The sequence below is a fragment of the Hibiscus syriacus genome, unplaced genomic scaffold (genome assembly GCF_006381635.1).
Source record: "Hibiscus syriacus cultivar Baekdansim isolate YM2019G1 unplaced genomic scaffold, ASM638163v2 tig00110384_pilon, whole genome shotgun sequence".
In the NCBI taxonomy this organism is placed as follows: Eukaryota; Viridiplantae; Streptophyta; class Magnoliopsida; order Malvales; family Malvaceae; genus Hibiscus; species Hibiscus syriacus.
Genome location: NW_024062715.1, coordinates 2320001 through 2336802, shown reverse-complemented (window position 1 = coordinate 2336802; position 16802 = coordinate 2320001). Strand labels below are relative to the sequence as shown.

At 31.4% G+C, this 16802-nt stretch overlaps 2 pseudogenes; one reads left to right on the top strand and one right to left on the bottom strand.

The window, feature by feature from the left end:
- Positions 1-3357: 3357 nt before the first annotated feature.
- LOC120122286 lies at positions 3358-3506 on the bottom strand (annotated as a pseudogene).
- An 11169-nt stretch (positions 3507-14675) lies between these two features.
- LOC120122167 lies at positions 14676-16676 on the top strand (annotated as a pseudogene).
- The last annotated feature ends 126 nt before the right edge of the window (positions 16677-16802 follow it).

Sequence of the window (16802 nt, the reverse complement as noted above, 5' to 3'; positions counted from 1 at the left end):
ACATATCTAAAATAAATGACAAATTGAATGAATAAGAATATTAATAAAAATGAATGACTAAATTTAAAAATTAAAAAGAATTGTTATAAGAAAGAAGAATTGAAAGTACACCTGTATTCTACTATGATTTAGGAGCATGTGGCTCAAATTTGGTAAAAAAACGAACTTAAAATAAATGACGAATTGAAGAAATAAAGAGATTATAAAAAATTGAAGGACAATTAAAAACTAAAAAATTTGTTATAAAAAGAGGAATTGATAGCACTCATGTATTCTACTATGATTTAGGAGCAAGTGACACAAATTTGGTAAAAAGGGACTTAAAATAAATGACGAATTGAAGAAATAAGAAGATTATGAAAAATTGAAGGACTAAATTGAAAAAAAAATTGTTATCAAAAAGCGGAATTGAAAGTAAACATTCATTCTACGGTAGAATTAGAGAAATAATCCAGGTGGGTGGATTATTTAGCCCAATAGGACACCCATAATTTTATTTTGGGATCTACGATAAATGCTACAGTGTCCACGGAACTCGTCATGCCACGTGATGAGTTCCATGGGATATATTTTTTAATGGGTTGTGTTAGGTGGGTCCCACTACCCGAATATATTTAATATATCCTATGGGACTTGTCATGCCCGTGTGGCGAGTCCCAATAAAAATAATTTATTTTAAAAAATTTTAAAAGCATTGTAAAAAATATATTATTTTAATGCTGAAGGAACTCGTCACATCGGTATGACGAGTTCCAACGGGTATAATTTTGAATTTGTTGACTGTTGTTGAACGATCAATTTTTTTTAAAATTCAATGGAACTTGTTACGCCGGTGTGACGAGTTCCAACGACTATTTTCAATTTAAAAAAACTAGTCGTTTATTGCGGTTGAGTAGAGTAGTATAAATAGAGGTTTGGGTTGGATTGATTTTTCACTTGGAATCAAACATTCTATTGAGAGGAAAACTTTCATTGCTTGCACAAGACGTGGTAGCTCATTATATGACTGATCTCAATCACCATACAACAAGGTCATTGCTTTCTGTTTAGCCATACATGCCTTGTAATAAGTCATAATATAACCAAATGTATTTATAATGCATTCCATTAACACAGAAACGGGCACTCTTGGATTTTTTCCACCAACAGCTTCACATAAGAGCATATGACATCTGAATCTAAATGTTTGTGGTCTTGTGTCAATGAGGTCATTGTACATGTGTGCTGCTCATTAAACCTTGTGACTTCCTACAACATCTTCTATTATAGGTATGATACTCATATCCTCCATTTACAGCCAACATCATGGTGTATACACCATAAGAAATAAGTCTTTTGATCCGACTCCGTGACATAGAATTGAAGATGAGCTTTGATACAATACTCCTTGATTACTAGTTGTGCCTCTTTTTTTGTTTCAAACTGAGACTCAATGACCAACTCAGATGACAGCTCGTTAGAAGAACCCCAGTGGACAGCACATAACTTTGACATATCATATATTTGAGGATTCGTATAGCATCATAGTTAATGTCATGCATTGCAACTGCATGATGATACCGAGGCAAATTGTGGTGAGGTATTTCAGGTTGAGGGTCTATTTTTACCCAAAAATTTGGAGCATTCTACAATCATTGACATCTTGAAAGAGATGTCTCCCATACATTAGCCTCAACATCCACATATTATCCCTCTGAAGCAGTCTAAAAATCATCGGACTCATCAACTAATTGTGTGTTATCATCGTCTACCAACGGAAAAATATATTCATCATCTTCGCTAAATTTAGCAAGACTTTCACCGAACCGTCTAATAAGGTTATCATCACCATCACTTGCATGTGGTTCAAAGGGGCCTGCTTCTTCTATTCTTCGAGCTGGTACTGATAAGGTCGGAATATCAATTGTATTCGTGGTTTTGACGTACATATTTACCATATTATTATTTGATGATTGATGAAGTCCAACTATAATAGCAACATCAACATCATCATCAAGCTGGACTTTTCCATATATCATTGAATTTGAGGAGATCAGGTATCGATAACTTAAACATGAAATAGAAGCCCCAAGTTTTCTCTCAATTTTTTGCTTCATTTGGCAATGAGATACATCTACAGGGAACATCATATTGATGGGCCTGTGTGACTTAAACACAACACCAACATCAGTTTGTAGAATTTCGCCATTATAATGGACAATTGTGAAGAATTTGTTGCTCATTGTTTGAAATGTATTTGGTTAGAAGAAAGGAGTTTGTTGTGTAAGAGATTGAAAATGAAAGGAGTGTGTTGTGTAAGAGATGAAATGAGTATGTTATGTACGAGTTCCATTATTTTTTTAAAAAAAATTGATCGTTCAACAACGATCAATCTAACGGTCTAAACGTTCAAATTTCCAGCTTCACCATTAAAATTATATATTTTTTAAACAATGTTTTTAAAATTTTCAAAAAAAAATTATTTTTTATTGGGACTCATCACGCGGGAATGACGAGTCCTATAAAATATATTAAATAAATTCAGGCTATGGGACCTACGTGACACAGACCATTAAAAGATATATATCACATGGAACTCGTCACGCTGGCATGATGAGTTCCATGGACACTGTAGCATTTGCCGTAGATCCCAAAATAAATTTCATGTTACCCTATTGGGTTAAATAATTCACCCACCTGGATTATTTGCCCAATTCTGCCTGCATTCTACTATGGTAGGAGCATATGGTTCAAATTTAGTAAAAAAAATGGACTTAAAATGAAGGAGAAATTTAAAAAATAATAAAATTAGGAACTAAATCGTAAAATTATCAAAATACTTAGTTTTTATTTTTTGAGTAACTCAAAAATTTAAAATTTTCACTGACTCAAACTCAAAAACCAAATTTATAATCGAATTGACTAGAATAACTCAAATTTTCACCATACTCGCCTTAACTTATTAATCTTTTTCTTTTTTTTTGGGTGAAATAACTTATTAATCTTTGATATCTCATTAAAGAGGCCCTTATTTCTTTGACTCGTGGAATACTTTTTTGTTTAAGAAGTCCAATAATTAAAACCACCGCATAACTAATAGAGATCCTGACGAAAACAAAATCTTGTACAGCCCATACTAACGTCTCATGAATCATCTAGGGGTGTAAACAAACCAAGTTAAACTCGAGTATTACTGAGCTCAACTCGAACTTGAAAACTTTAAAAGTAAACTCAACTCGACTCAAAAATTCGCAAACTATAAATTATCAAGCCCAGCTCAAACTTGAAATATAATATTAAAACTCGACTCGAATTCGAAAAAGTTCAAACTCAAAAAAAATTCAAAAGCTCGAGCTCAATTGAAGCTCGATTTTTTAACTAGATTCAAGCTCAAACTCACCCACTATCACAAATTATGACGTAGGTTCTCTGACAGTGAGAAGACCTTAGGTGAGCGCCCCTCTCAAGTGCAATGGAGGTCGCTTACCTAGGCCATGATCGTCCATTGATCCCGTCCAAGTAAGTAAATTGAAAAGAGGTAGCTGCCTTTTATTTATAATGCCAAATAAGTGGTCCACTCATGTACTTCCCCAATGTGGGATATTGCTTCAGCATAAAATCACTCTTTACTCGAATTACTAATGGTTTTTCCCTTCTCAGCGATTTCATGATTTGCCTATATATATTCACTTGGATTTCAAGGTAAATCCTTAATTAAACCTAAAATATCTTATGACATACATGTTCATTGCTATTCTTTAGGCACTTCAATTTAGTTAAGTTTTTATTCATTTGCAAAGTATATTTTGCAATCATAAAATCTTAGACAACTTTCCGATTTCCATGTTTCGGAAATGGAAACTTGTAGCTAGTTTTTGGTGTCTACGGTTTTGCATCTGCTTGTTCTGCTGCGATTGATGATACTTAAGTGAATTAATATCCAACGAATGCTTGCATGTATCAGTGGAAAAAACACAGCTAAATTCGATGGTTTTTATGTTATTTTGCAAAGACTGGCCTGGACTGTGTCTGCCCTTGTAATAGTAATCAATGGGTATCTTTTGTTTGATTTCTTTGTTTCCGAAGTCAAGGGGCTGTTGTTTGGACTACTGATCTGTATATGGACTGCTGATCTGTATATGGACTGCTGCATATATGGCATTCATTGTTTACCTTGTCATACGCAGCGATGCTCTCCCTCCCACTGGGTTCAGGATAGAACTATCCAAGCGTTGTTTGGTCAGTGGAAGTTAAAGTGAGAAAAATACAGTCATCGCCACGAATAACAACAAATTCTCTAATATGTTGATGGGAACTGATCAAAATTCTAAAAAACGAAGCACTCTCTTGTACGCCAGTAAGCCTATATACTCGTATACACCATAGAACACAGCTGGTCCGACCGTCCGAAATCTACATTCTTGCAAGTCAAAGCTACACAGTGTTATCTTTCATCTCATGGATCATGTGAGGATACTTTTTTCCTTGAAATTCTCCTTAATTGTTGATGAAGTTGAACCATGAAACTGTTTAGGTTTATGTTGTTCGGGATAACAGCCTCCCTTGTAGCATAGATTGTGCATTGTTGTTTCCCTGAAGGGACTATACAATATAACATGAAGTTGCTTCTTATTTATAACACCACGCTTGTTCTCCTTTCGCGTACTGCACCGCTGTGGGATTAATGCTTCAGCAGGAAGCAGAGAGCCCCTTTTGGCGACTGCTACCGCTGAATTGCGCTAAATAGATTTATTTAGGGTTTAAGTTTAGGGTTCATTACAAAAACATTAATTAATCGACTTGGTACATATTTATGAGGTAAGTACAATATAGTATCTTGATATTAAATGTTCAAACCCTTGATATTTATAATATTTAAACCCAAAACCTCAAAATATAACAACAATTTAAAAAATTAGTTATTAAAAATATTATCATTAGAAATATATTAAATATTTATCATTAGATAAATATTTTTTTATTAATTTAAAATAAATATAAGAATATTTATTCAAAAATAATTTTTAACTATTTTCAATTTTTCTATTGTTTGACTGTTTTTTCTTATTTTTTATTTTATTTTTCTACGTTGTCAAATACTTGTACAGTAAAAAGTTAAAAAAGAAAGAAAAAATCAACAAAAAACGTGTAATTTAACAAGTGCTTAATTATATGGGTTTTTATTTTTCTTTTAGTAATATACAATGTAACAATTAAACTTAGGATGGTTAATTAAAAAAATTAAAATTTGAGGGTAGTTGTATTATATAATTTTTAATATATTTTTAAAATTTTATAATTATCAATAGTGTATTTTTAATATATTTTTAATAATGTAATTTTAAAAAATCTAAAATTATAATATAACATTTTTTTGAGCTGCTCACGAGCTTTTCGAGTCGAATATCGAGTAGCTCGTTTCGGCTCGTTAAGAACTCGAGTCGAGCTCGAGTCGAGTCCATTCGATCCGAGTATTTATTGAGCCTTGATCGAGTCAATCTCAAGTAACTCGCGATCTGTCTCGTCTCATTTACAACCCTAGAATCATCAACCACCATTATTATTATTAATTTTTGAATGTACCGGATATTATTTTAAATATATTTCACTTTTATTTTAAAACAAGTATATCATTAAAAAAAACCCAACTAAATATTAAGCTAGTTTAATTTAACCTATTATATCCATAAAAGTTAATCAATTCAAGGTAATAGATTGCATCTAAAAATTGAGCGAATTGGACTTTTTACTCGCAAATGTATTAGGCAAACAAACGGAAAGTTGGGAACAGGCATTTTGACATTTTTGTCGTTTGTTGTTCATAAACCCTTTTTAGGCTTATTTAACTCTTGTTATGTAACTATTTTGATGATTTTATTATGATAAAAAATGTACGATTATACATTCTTATTTGGTCACAAAGAGAGATATTTAAATTATAATTGAAATATTTTATTTTAAATTTTATTTATTTTATTAATTTTTAATAAGTTTCTTTACAATCTTTTTATTTTTATAAATTTTAATTGGGAATGCATAGTAATGTTAAATAATATTAAATATAATTTAAATTTTTATATGTTAAAATTTAGTGACAGTTTTAAAAATTATTTCTAAAGCAAGATTGATCAGATAATGTGGTGAAAAAAGTTGGTTCATATAAATTGTTGAAAAAATATTTTATCAACTAAGATAATATAAATAGTACACGATAAAAGATGCATGTAATACATGACCTCTTTAGGAAAACACTTATAGGGATGTAAAATCAGATAATCGTTTAGGTTTCGGTAGGATCCTGTCAGGTTAGGTCAAATTAGATACATGTCGTGTCAGGTTAATTTTATGGTTCGAATCAAATCAGGTTGGGTCCGGGTCAAATCAGGTCAGATCATTTTCAAGTTGATTTGACATCAGATTCAGTTTGAGTTTAGATTTAGTTAATTTCAGTTTGGAATGACGTCAGTTCAGGTTAAAATGATTCATGTCTGAAGCAGTTTAATACCAGTTTAATTCAGGTTTGGATGGACTTAGACGGATCTTGTTCAGATCGGTTCACATCATTGACATACAAAATGCAAGTCGGATCTTACCAGGTATGGATTGAGTTTAGATCAGGTTATTTTTGGGTTAATTATTTTTTCGTTTTTCATAAACAACGAATTATAATTTGTAATTATATATGATTTAGAGTAAATTATGAAAAAATATAAATAATTATAAGTCAATTTTAATAAAAATATAATTTTTAGAACTAAATTGAACAATCATGAAATTACAAACTAGAATTTAAATGAATTAAACAATACACATAGATGAGGGATCAAATCGAAATAATTATAAAATGATAAGTTGAAATTAATATAAAAATGGACAAAATTGAATCCATTTAAAAAGTTGGTGATAAAAGTTTAAGGGTTTGGATATTATGATATAATTTATAGATTTTGAAATGAAGTTTATTATTTGATTTATTGGGTTTGAAGTAAATTATAAAAATATAAATAAGTATGGGTCAATTTCATATACAAATATAATTTTAAGGACTAAATTGAACAAATATGAAATTACAAGTTAAGATTTAAATAAATTAAACAACACATAGGGATCAAATCAAAATAATTGTAAAATATGAAGCTTAAATTAATATAAAAATGGATTGAATTGCTTTCATTTAAAAAGTTGAGGAACAAAAGTATATAAAGTTTTAGATTTTATAATATAATTTGAAGGATTAAATTGATTAAATATGAAATTACAACTATAATTTAAATAAATTAAACAACATGCAAAGATGAAATTGAAACAATTATTGTACGTATGTATGTATGTACGTATGTACGTATGTATGTATGTATGTATGTATGTATGTATGTATGTATGTATGTATGTATGTATGTATGTATGTATGTATGTATGTATGTATGTATGTATGTATGTATGTATGTATGTATGTATGTATGTATGTATGTATGTATGTATGTATGTATGTATGTATGTACGTATGTATATGTATGTACGTATGTACGTATGTACGTATGTATATATACGTATGTATGTACGTATGTACGTATACCTATATAAGTATATATTATACTTAAAATATATATAATATAAGTATATATAAGTGTATATATATATATATATAGTAATAGTATAAAGTATAAGTATATAAATTATACAGTATAAATATATAAACTATAAACTATATAAAATATGTATATATAGTATATAAATTATAAACTATATAGTATATGAACTGTAAAATATATAAACTATATAGTGCATATATATATATATATATATATATATATATATATTATATATTACTTTTATATATAACTTATGTACATACATCATACATATATACTAATGTATATACTTTTATATATATATATAAAAGTATAAAGCATATAATATATAAGCATATTATATATAAGTATATACATAACTATATATATAAGTATATATGTATGATGTATGTACACACACGCACACACACACACATATATATATATATATATATATATATCATTAAACATAAGTGACTAAAATAAAAGATTTTAAAGTTAACATTGACATTTAATAATTATGTACAATAAAGAAAGAAGGGAAAATTAAAAGTAATTAGAATGTATACATGACTAAATTGCATTGAATTTAAAAATTTAATAAGTGATTTACAATTAGACTATGACTGAAATAAAAAACATCAAAAATCAAATAACAAAATAAAAAGTTCTGATTGTTGAAGGATTACGGACCTAATTAACGTAAACCATTTGATTGGGCATTAAAACCTTCCCATTAGGCCGAAAAATTTCCCTAAAAAATTTCAGAATTATAAAATTAAATTGTCAAAATTCTCTCAAAAATTTTATCACCACTAAATACCAATTATAAAATCAAAATTTGCTAATTCCCACCTTTAAATTCCTACCTCTCATGTGAATATTTTTTTATTAAACTCACGTGAATATATATATATATATATATATATATATATATATAATTATACCATTTATTTTAAATTAATACTTAAATTTTAAAATTTTAATTTTCAATCTCAAATAAACTTATCTTATATATATATTTTAAAATTTTAAATTAAACTTATAAATATTTAAATTAATTATCATGTTTAATAAATAAATTATTTAATTAAATTAAATATAATGATTATAATTAAGCTTTATAATATAATGATTATAACTAATATAAAAAATAAATTTATATTAATTTAATTATCATAACTAATACTTTATTTTAACTTTTAAAAAGTAATCATATTAATTATCATAGTTTATTATAAATTTAAAATCTAACAATTTCATCAAAATCTTACAACTACATCAATCGTTACTTTTGAGTAATATAGTTTATTGTTAACAAAACCGATAAAACGCTACCAATTTTTTTATTATTAGATATTTTATCAAAAATATTAAAAATATTAATATTTTAAGTAAAAATAATAATGTATTAGATAATTTTTTATTAATTTTATTATTTAAATAATAATAAAATCAATAATATTTTTTAATTATATATTAAAAATGTCGCACGCTAAAATTTCCAATAGAAGCCATATAGCTGGAACTCTAAATCTAATAAAATAACAAAAATAAAAGATTGTCGTCCATTCAATTCCTACGTATTGTATCATTTAGTTAAGAAAATAATTCTTCCACTATCTTGTACAAACTATTTTGTTTTTTTGAACATCCCATCCATCTAACTGGACGTTAAACTAATGTGGCTTCACGTGGCTTGCCATTTAAGATCCCTCACGTTTCAGTTTGATGTCACCATCTGCCATTAAAACTTGTAGTTAATTACGGTAGTTTTCAGCCCAGATACTTTATCATTTCCATATGTTTTTTTCATCTGTCTCTGCCTGCTCTGTCATTAGTCAAAAGCTTTACACGCAAGCTCCGTCAACCCCGTAAGAATTCAAAGCTTTGCTAAACATTTTCCATTCTCCTTCGGGATTGTCTCAAGAAAGGCGGGTTAATATACGGTATTACTAGATATATTATAATATATATATAAATTTGATTTAGCGCTACCTGAAATATCGAGTAATAATAATGTTGTAGGTGGAAATCATGAAGAAAATATTAAAAAATTTGGCAACTGGTAAACTTAGCTTGTCGGTTTGTGTCGATTCAAATGAAAAATGTATCGATCCATAGTAATATAACAGGTAAAAATATGATAAAACCGGTAAACCACTACCGGATATATTGAAAGTGTCGATAAATTAATATAAATATCGACACTTTTGTAATTTAAAAGAGAAGAAGTTATAGCGCCTATAAAGTGTCGATACTTTATACAAATGTATCGATCTATAGCAATATAACAGGTAATAATATGACAAAACCGGTGCCATTATGATAAAACCGGTAAACCGCTACCGGATATATTGAAAGTGTCGATAAATTAATATAAGTATCGACACTTTTGTAATTTAAAAGAGAAGAAGTTATAGCGCCTAAAAAGTGTCGATACTTTATACAAATGTATCAATCCATAGCAATATAATAGGTAATAATATGACAAAACAGATCTCAAAATGATAAAACCGGTAAAAAGCTACCAGATATATTGAAAGTGTCGATAAATTAATATAAGTATCGACACTTTTGATATTTAAAAGAGAATAAGTTATAACGCCTAAAAAGTGTCGAACTTTATACAAATGTATCGATACATATCAATATAACAGTAATAATATGACAAAACAGGTCTCGAAATGATAAAACCGGTAAAAAACTACCGGATATATTGAAAGTGTCGATAAATTAATATAATTATCGACACTTTTTATATTTAAAAGAGAAGAAGTTATAGCGCCTAAAAAGTGTCGATATTTTATACAAATGTATCGATCCATAGCAATATAACATGTAATAATATGACAAAACAGGTTCGAAATGATAAAATCGGTAAAAAGCTATCAGATATATTGAAAGTGTCGATAAATTAATATAAGTATCGATACTTTCGTAATTTAAAAGAGAAGAAATTATAGCGTCTAAAAAGTGTCGATACTTTATGAAAATATATCGATCCATAACAATAAAATAGGTAAAAATATGACAAAACCGGTATCGAAATGACAAAACCGGTAAAGCGCTACCGGTTATGTTGAAAGTGTCGGTACTTTAATAAGTACGCGTAAAAAAGTATCGACACTTTAAAAGAAATAGGTAAATATCCTATCGAAAGTATCGACACTTCACATAAAAGTATCGACACTTAGGTAATTGTATCGATTAAATATAAATAACATATCCGGTGTAAATATAAAGGCATAGCTAAATTTCATCTGAAAATAGATAGAATTTTTGAAATCGAAGCGTAATTGTTGTTGCATTTCAGAAGGCGTTTCTACGTTGAAGTTTGTTTGTTTGTTGCTGCATTTCAAATCGAAGGGTACGTTGTTGAAACCCTAGTTTTTTATTATTATAGTAATTAGGGTTTTTATGTGTTGTTGTTTGGGTTTTTCGAAGTAAAGAAGCATTTGGGACCGATTACATGTAGAAAGTGATATTCTAGGTAGATGATAAATACCAATACTTTTATTTAATATTATAGGTAGAAAATGATATTATATGTTGTATAAATGTGCCCATACTTGGAGTATTGAGTGTTCCCATTCGTTTGAAGGAAATAGGGAGGTTTTAGGACCGATTATATTATATAATATTATAGGTAGAAAATAAATATGAATACCTGTATATAACATTATAGGAAGAAATGATTTTTTAGGTTGTATAAATGTGCCGACACTTGTTGTAGTGGCCATTCAAATTCTATTGAAGATCAACCGTTTTACCACAAGAGTGGTTATCGATTTTTGTATACAAGTATTTGATTTGATTTGCGTAAACTGATATATGAAGGAAAAATGAAGTCAATGGGTGGAAAGCAACCAAATGGTGGATATATGTACTTCAAGTAAGTATCAATTTACGTCTCATCAGCGATTATGGCAATAGCAAACACAATTGTGTTATGGTGATGATTGACACCGACAATAGGCATAATTGGTCGACCATACAAATTATCTTTGTACGTTGTGTCGAACGTAATTACATCACCGAAGCATATGTAATCTGATCTCGATGTAGAATCCGACCAAATAAGATTATGCAACGCCCCTGATTCGTCTACCGAGTATGTCACAAAAAACACGGGATCATCTATAATCAAAGTAAGCAATAAGCGCATTCACATCCCCATCGACGATTTCCTTTGCTTTGCTAGTTGTATTCAGTTGTTGAAGAATTGTTTTTAATTTTATACGAATATAGTTGTAATGTTCAAACATGATTGAATGATGTGGTTTATTTGCAATAACAATAGGTTGTTGTATATGTTTCTTATACACAGTAGGAGTCATGTTGATACTTAGGATATAGTTGGATCGTTGTCTGTATTATTCCAAATGTCTCTAACATCATGTGCGAGACTGAATGACCAGTCCATTCCGTCTTCAAAAAAATCAGTTGAAGTAGGCTGCGTGCTTGTATTCAAACTCAGCTTGACTTGAGGACATGTTAGTTTGTTATGTCCCTCACCGTTGCAGAACCCACATCGCCTAATTTTCTTCTCGACCTTGTTCTTGTTACTTCTTTTCGCTTGCGTTGTTTTCGTTAAGGGTCGCGAACGTTGTTTAATACACTGCTCCGATTGACTGAATCATTCAAACCAAACGAGTTCTCAAATTCTTCTGTTAATCTTTTCATCTCATCTCTTGCGGTTTTGAAAGACGCGTCTGTCTTCGATGTAGAATCCGACCAAATAAGATTATGCAACGCCCCTGATTCGTCTACCGAGTATGTCACAAAAAACCCGAGATCATCATGTTTCTTATAATCAAAGTAAGCAATAAGCGAATTCACATCCCCATCGACGATTTCCTTTGTTTTGCCTCTTTGAAGTGCATTGTAGAGGTCTTTATGTGTAAATCCAACATTATGATAGCCCTCTGCCTACTGCGTTAAATAGTTCATTACTTGTGATGTGCCAACACCGACCTCTTTCAATGCTGTTGCCTCATCGATATCAGCCTTACTTACAACTCTATTAGAACACATAAATGATGTCATAGCAGGTGTGCACAATGCATGATTATGTTTCTGATAAGACTTACTTATAACCCACTGATCGTTTGTATTTGTTGATGTAACTACGATTCTAGCCTTGCATCCTGTTCTTGTGATTGGCGTATGAGCACGTTGACGATCAACGGTATTGACTTTTGATACTCGAAACCCTTTTTTAGAATAACAAAATTCTTGTGTCTTCACATTCCCTTCCATGTCAAGCTGTGTTGTTCCCCAACGTGCATTAAACCTATGTTCCCTTGCGAATTCCTTGTAAAAGTACCAAGCTTGATCACGTGAAGAGAAGAGCTTACCAACCAATATGTCAGATTCATCAATATTATGTACTTTATGGCATTCCTCGGTTGGCTTAACATTGTCTGCATCAGTATGATCCATGGAAAAAATTTTATTGTGCAATTTCAGTGGTCCCAACAGGAGTTGATGGAGATGTATGTAAGTAAAGGTTCATTGAACAACATGTTTCAGTGGTGCTTTCAATAGGATGTTGTATTGGTAGTGGTGGTAGTTGAAGGGTGGATACAACATTAAATTTGCAGGACATATTCAGGTATGTACAATAACTACAGAATTTAATAACTTTAAAGTAATAGGTAAAATTACAATGTAGGTGGTAAAATTAGACTATTTTAATGACAAATAATTATAATGAGTATACATATACCGTTTAATTATAAAACAGGTTAACATAAAGTATCGACACTATTAGATTTTGTGTCGATACATTTATAACAAGTATCGATCCCAAAATCAAAGAGACCTATAATTATAATGTAATATGTAAATTTCCAATGTAATCGGTAAAAATATACCGGGCTCATGAGAGAATAGGTCAACATAAAGTATCGACACCTTTTTAATTTGTGTCGAAACATTTTTCCAAAATGAATGGCAAACGAGATGCACACATAAAGTGTCGATACATTTGTAAAAAGTATCGATCCTCGAAACATCGAAATCGATAATTATTATGTAACAGGTAAATTTACAATGTAACCGGTTAAAATATACCGGTTAATTAGCAAATAGGTCTACATTATGTATCGACACTCTTTAAATATGTGTCGATACTTTTTTCCAAAATAAAGCACAAACGAGTTGCACGCATAAAGTGTCGATATATTTAAAATTGTATCGATCCCGAAAACATCGAAACCGATATACATAATGTAATAGGTCAATTTATAATGTAACCGGTTCAAATTTACCGATTTTATGACAAAATAGGTCAATATAAGCGCTACCTATTACATTATATAAGCGCTACCTAATTTGTTATTGTACTTGTTAATATTTCCGGTTAAATACCTATTTTATTATATAAGTGCTACCTATTACATTATATAAGCGTTACCTAATATGTTATTGTGCTTGATAATATTTTCGGTTAAATGATATAATATAACCGATCTAAATTTTAACCGATCACTTATTTAATCGGCCAAGTCATTTTTTAACCGTTTTTTAGGCGTCGCACAACATAACTTCCTCTATTTTGTTATATTCCCAAGAAAAAGTTGCAACTTTTCTTTTTCCACTGCTAGGGATGGCAACGGGCCGGGTATTGATCCCCCCGTCCCCGTTCCCGTTTAAAAAACCGGTACCCGTCCCCGTTTAAAAAACCACGGGGATTTAAACGGGATCCCCATCGGGTAATCGGGGAAAACCGTGGGGAAACGGGTATCCCCGTTTAGCATAAACGTTTATTTAAACGGGTATCGGTAGGGTTGTTCATTCGGTTAATTTGGTGGTCGAACCGACCGAACTACCATTAACTGAATTAACCGATTTTTTTTCTTTAACCGTTAATAGAACCAAATTTTTTTTCGAAAATATTAACCGAACCGAATAAATTTCGGTTAATTTTTGAATTAACCGAAATTTTTTAGAATTTTCGAATTTAATACTAGAGAGCAGCTGCTGTTCCATTTGCTAGGAAGAACGTGATGTTGGTATAGTTCCCGAGGCTGATTTTAATATGGCTAATTTACATGCTTCGCTTTGTCAGAGGAACGTTAAAGCTTGTGTAATGGAGACAGCTTGTATGAGGTTATTAGAATGCGAGGTGAAAATGAGGGTTGCTGTCGAAGAGTCGAAGACAATATTGAAGTTGCATTGATTTTAAATTCTACTGGACATAATTTCCAGCTTGCCAATGCTAGTAGTGGGCTTCAGGTGTGTAATGGTGTACTGGACGAGGACCCTGCAACAAGTACACGTTTGTTGGAAGTGGCACAATACCAGCAAACCAACCAGACTTTTCCCATTTAACTAGACAATGTTTGTCTATTAAAAGATATTAAAGGTTCACACTGATTGCAAACAAGAAGTGTAAGCACTATTTTCACTATTAAAAGAAAAAAAGAATATTATGAGACAGCGAAAATTGAGGTAAATTTTAGAAATTGAAGTGGAGACGATGTTTTAAAGTGGGGCAGTATGGGGTGAAAAAACAATAAAAAATATTTAATGGTTAATTTAAAATATGTTATTAATATTATATATAAAAAATAATTATTTTTAATATTTATTGGGTCGAGTATCGGGTCGGGTAATCGGGGCGGGGATTACCAAACCCTTCCCCGTTTAACATAAACGGGTTTTTCCCGTCCCCGTCCCCGTCCCCGTTTATCATCCCCAAACCCGACCCGTTAAATTCGATTTTCGATTTTCTCCGTCGAATTCGGATTTTTTTGCCATCCCTATCTACTGCTTTGTCCTGATTCTTTTTCTTTTCGCTTTGGTTCTTTGTCACACTTGAAATCTTCCCTCGTTCTCCTAAATTGGGTCTGGGTCAATTTTCTTCGACCCGGTAAGAATCTCAATAAATACGGCTCATGGGGCCTTGTAACTGGACCCACTGATGGTATAGGCAAAGGCTTCGCCTTCAAGTTAGCTAAACGAGGTCTGAATCTCGTCTTGGTCGGTCGAAATCCGGATAAACTCAAAGACGTCTCCGATTCGGTCTTGGCCAATCACGGGAAGATTCAGATTAAGACGGTTGTTGTCGACTTCACCGGCGATCGAAGGGTTGAAGGTTGGGGTTTTGATTAACAACGTCGGGATTTCGTATCCATACGCGAGGTTCTTTCACGAGGTTGATGAGGAGTTGTTGAAGGATTTGATTAAGGTTAATGTTGAGGGCACTAGAAGGTGACTCAGGCTGTTTTGCCTGGAATGGTGAAGAGAAAGAAAGGGGCCATTGTGAATATTGGCTCTGGTGCTGCCGTTGTCATTCCCTTTTATCCACTTTATGCTGTCTATGCTACTACCAAGGCGTGAGTGATTGCCTCTTCTTGCAAAGTTAATCCATGTTTGAATTACATGTATTAATATATTGGGATTGTTTCAGGTATATTGATCAAATCTCAATGTGCCTTTATGTTGAATACAAGAATAGTGGAATTGATATCCAGTGCCAGGTAATGTTTGCTATAACTTTACTGCTTGATTGGTGTGGTTATTATACTCTTGCCATTGTTGATATCACATATTAAAATTTCGACACATATAGATAGGTGATATGGCCTTGTTAATGAGAATAAGTTTGACTCGTCGGCCCTTCACTCCTTTTTAGTTTTAACAAAGAAATGGTTGATGAAAGGGAAGTCGTTGGCTACTGATCTTCATAAGTTCCTAAACACACTCTCTCCACAAGAATATCATTGGGCAGTGATTTCCCTCTTCACCTGTCGCTGTTCTATACGCAAGCTAGAAAGGTGAAGAAGAAGAAGCCTCTTATTCTTCATAAGTTCCTAAGCTCTCTCTCTCTCTACAAGAAGACCATTGGCCAACGACTTCCCTCTCTCAGGGGGTGGCTCTTCACCCAAATCGGAAGGGGTAAACTGTCAACGACTGATGAGCCAAATTTGTTCTATCAACAACCCTAAATAAATCTTACAGATACATGAAAGGAAATTGGGAAAATATGGATCTACTTATCTTGATCTAACACTCACACTTGGCTCCAAATACAATTGTTTATGTGGTAAGAGGGATATGATGAGGATGAAGGACAATGAAAGAAGTGTGGCTTTTACTATAAATGAGAGCTGTTAAGATTCTTTGTATTGGCTACCATTTGTGTCAGTTGACATGCTCTCATCAAGCCGGTTCCGTTATACGTTGGGGGGGGGGGTCTCTTGATGCAGGTTCCGTTATACATTGCAACTTGTTGAAAATTCA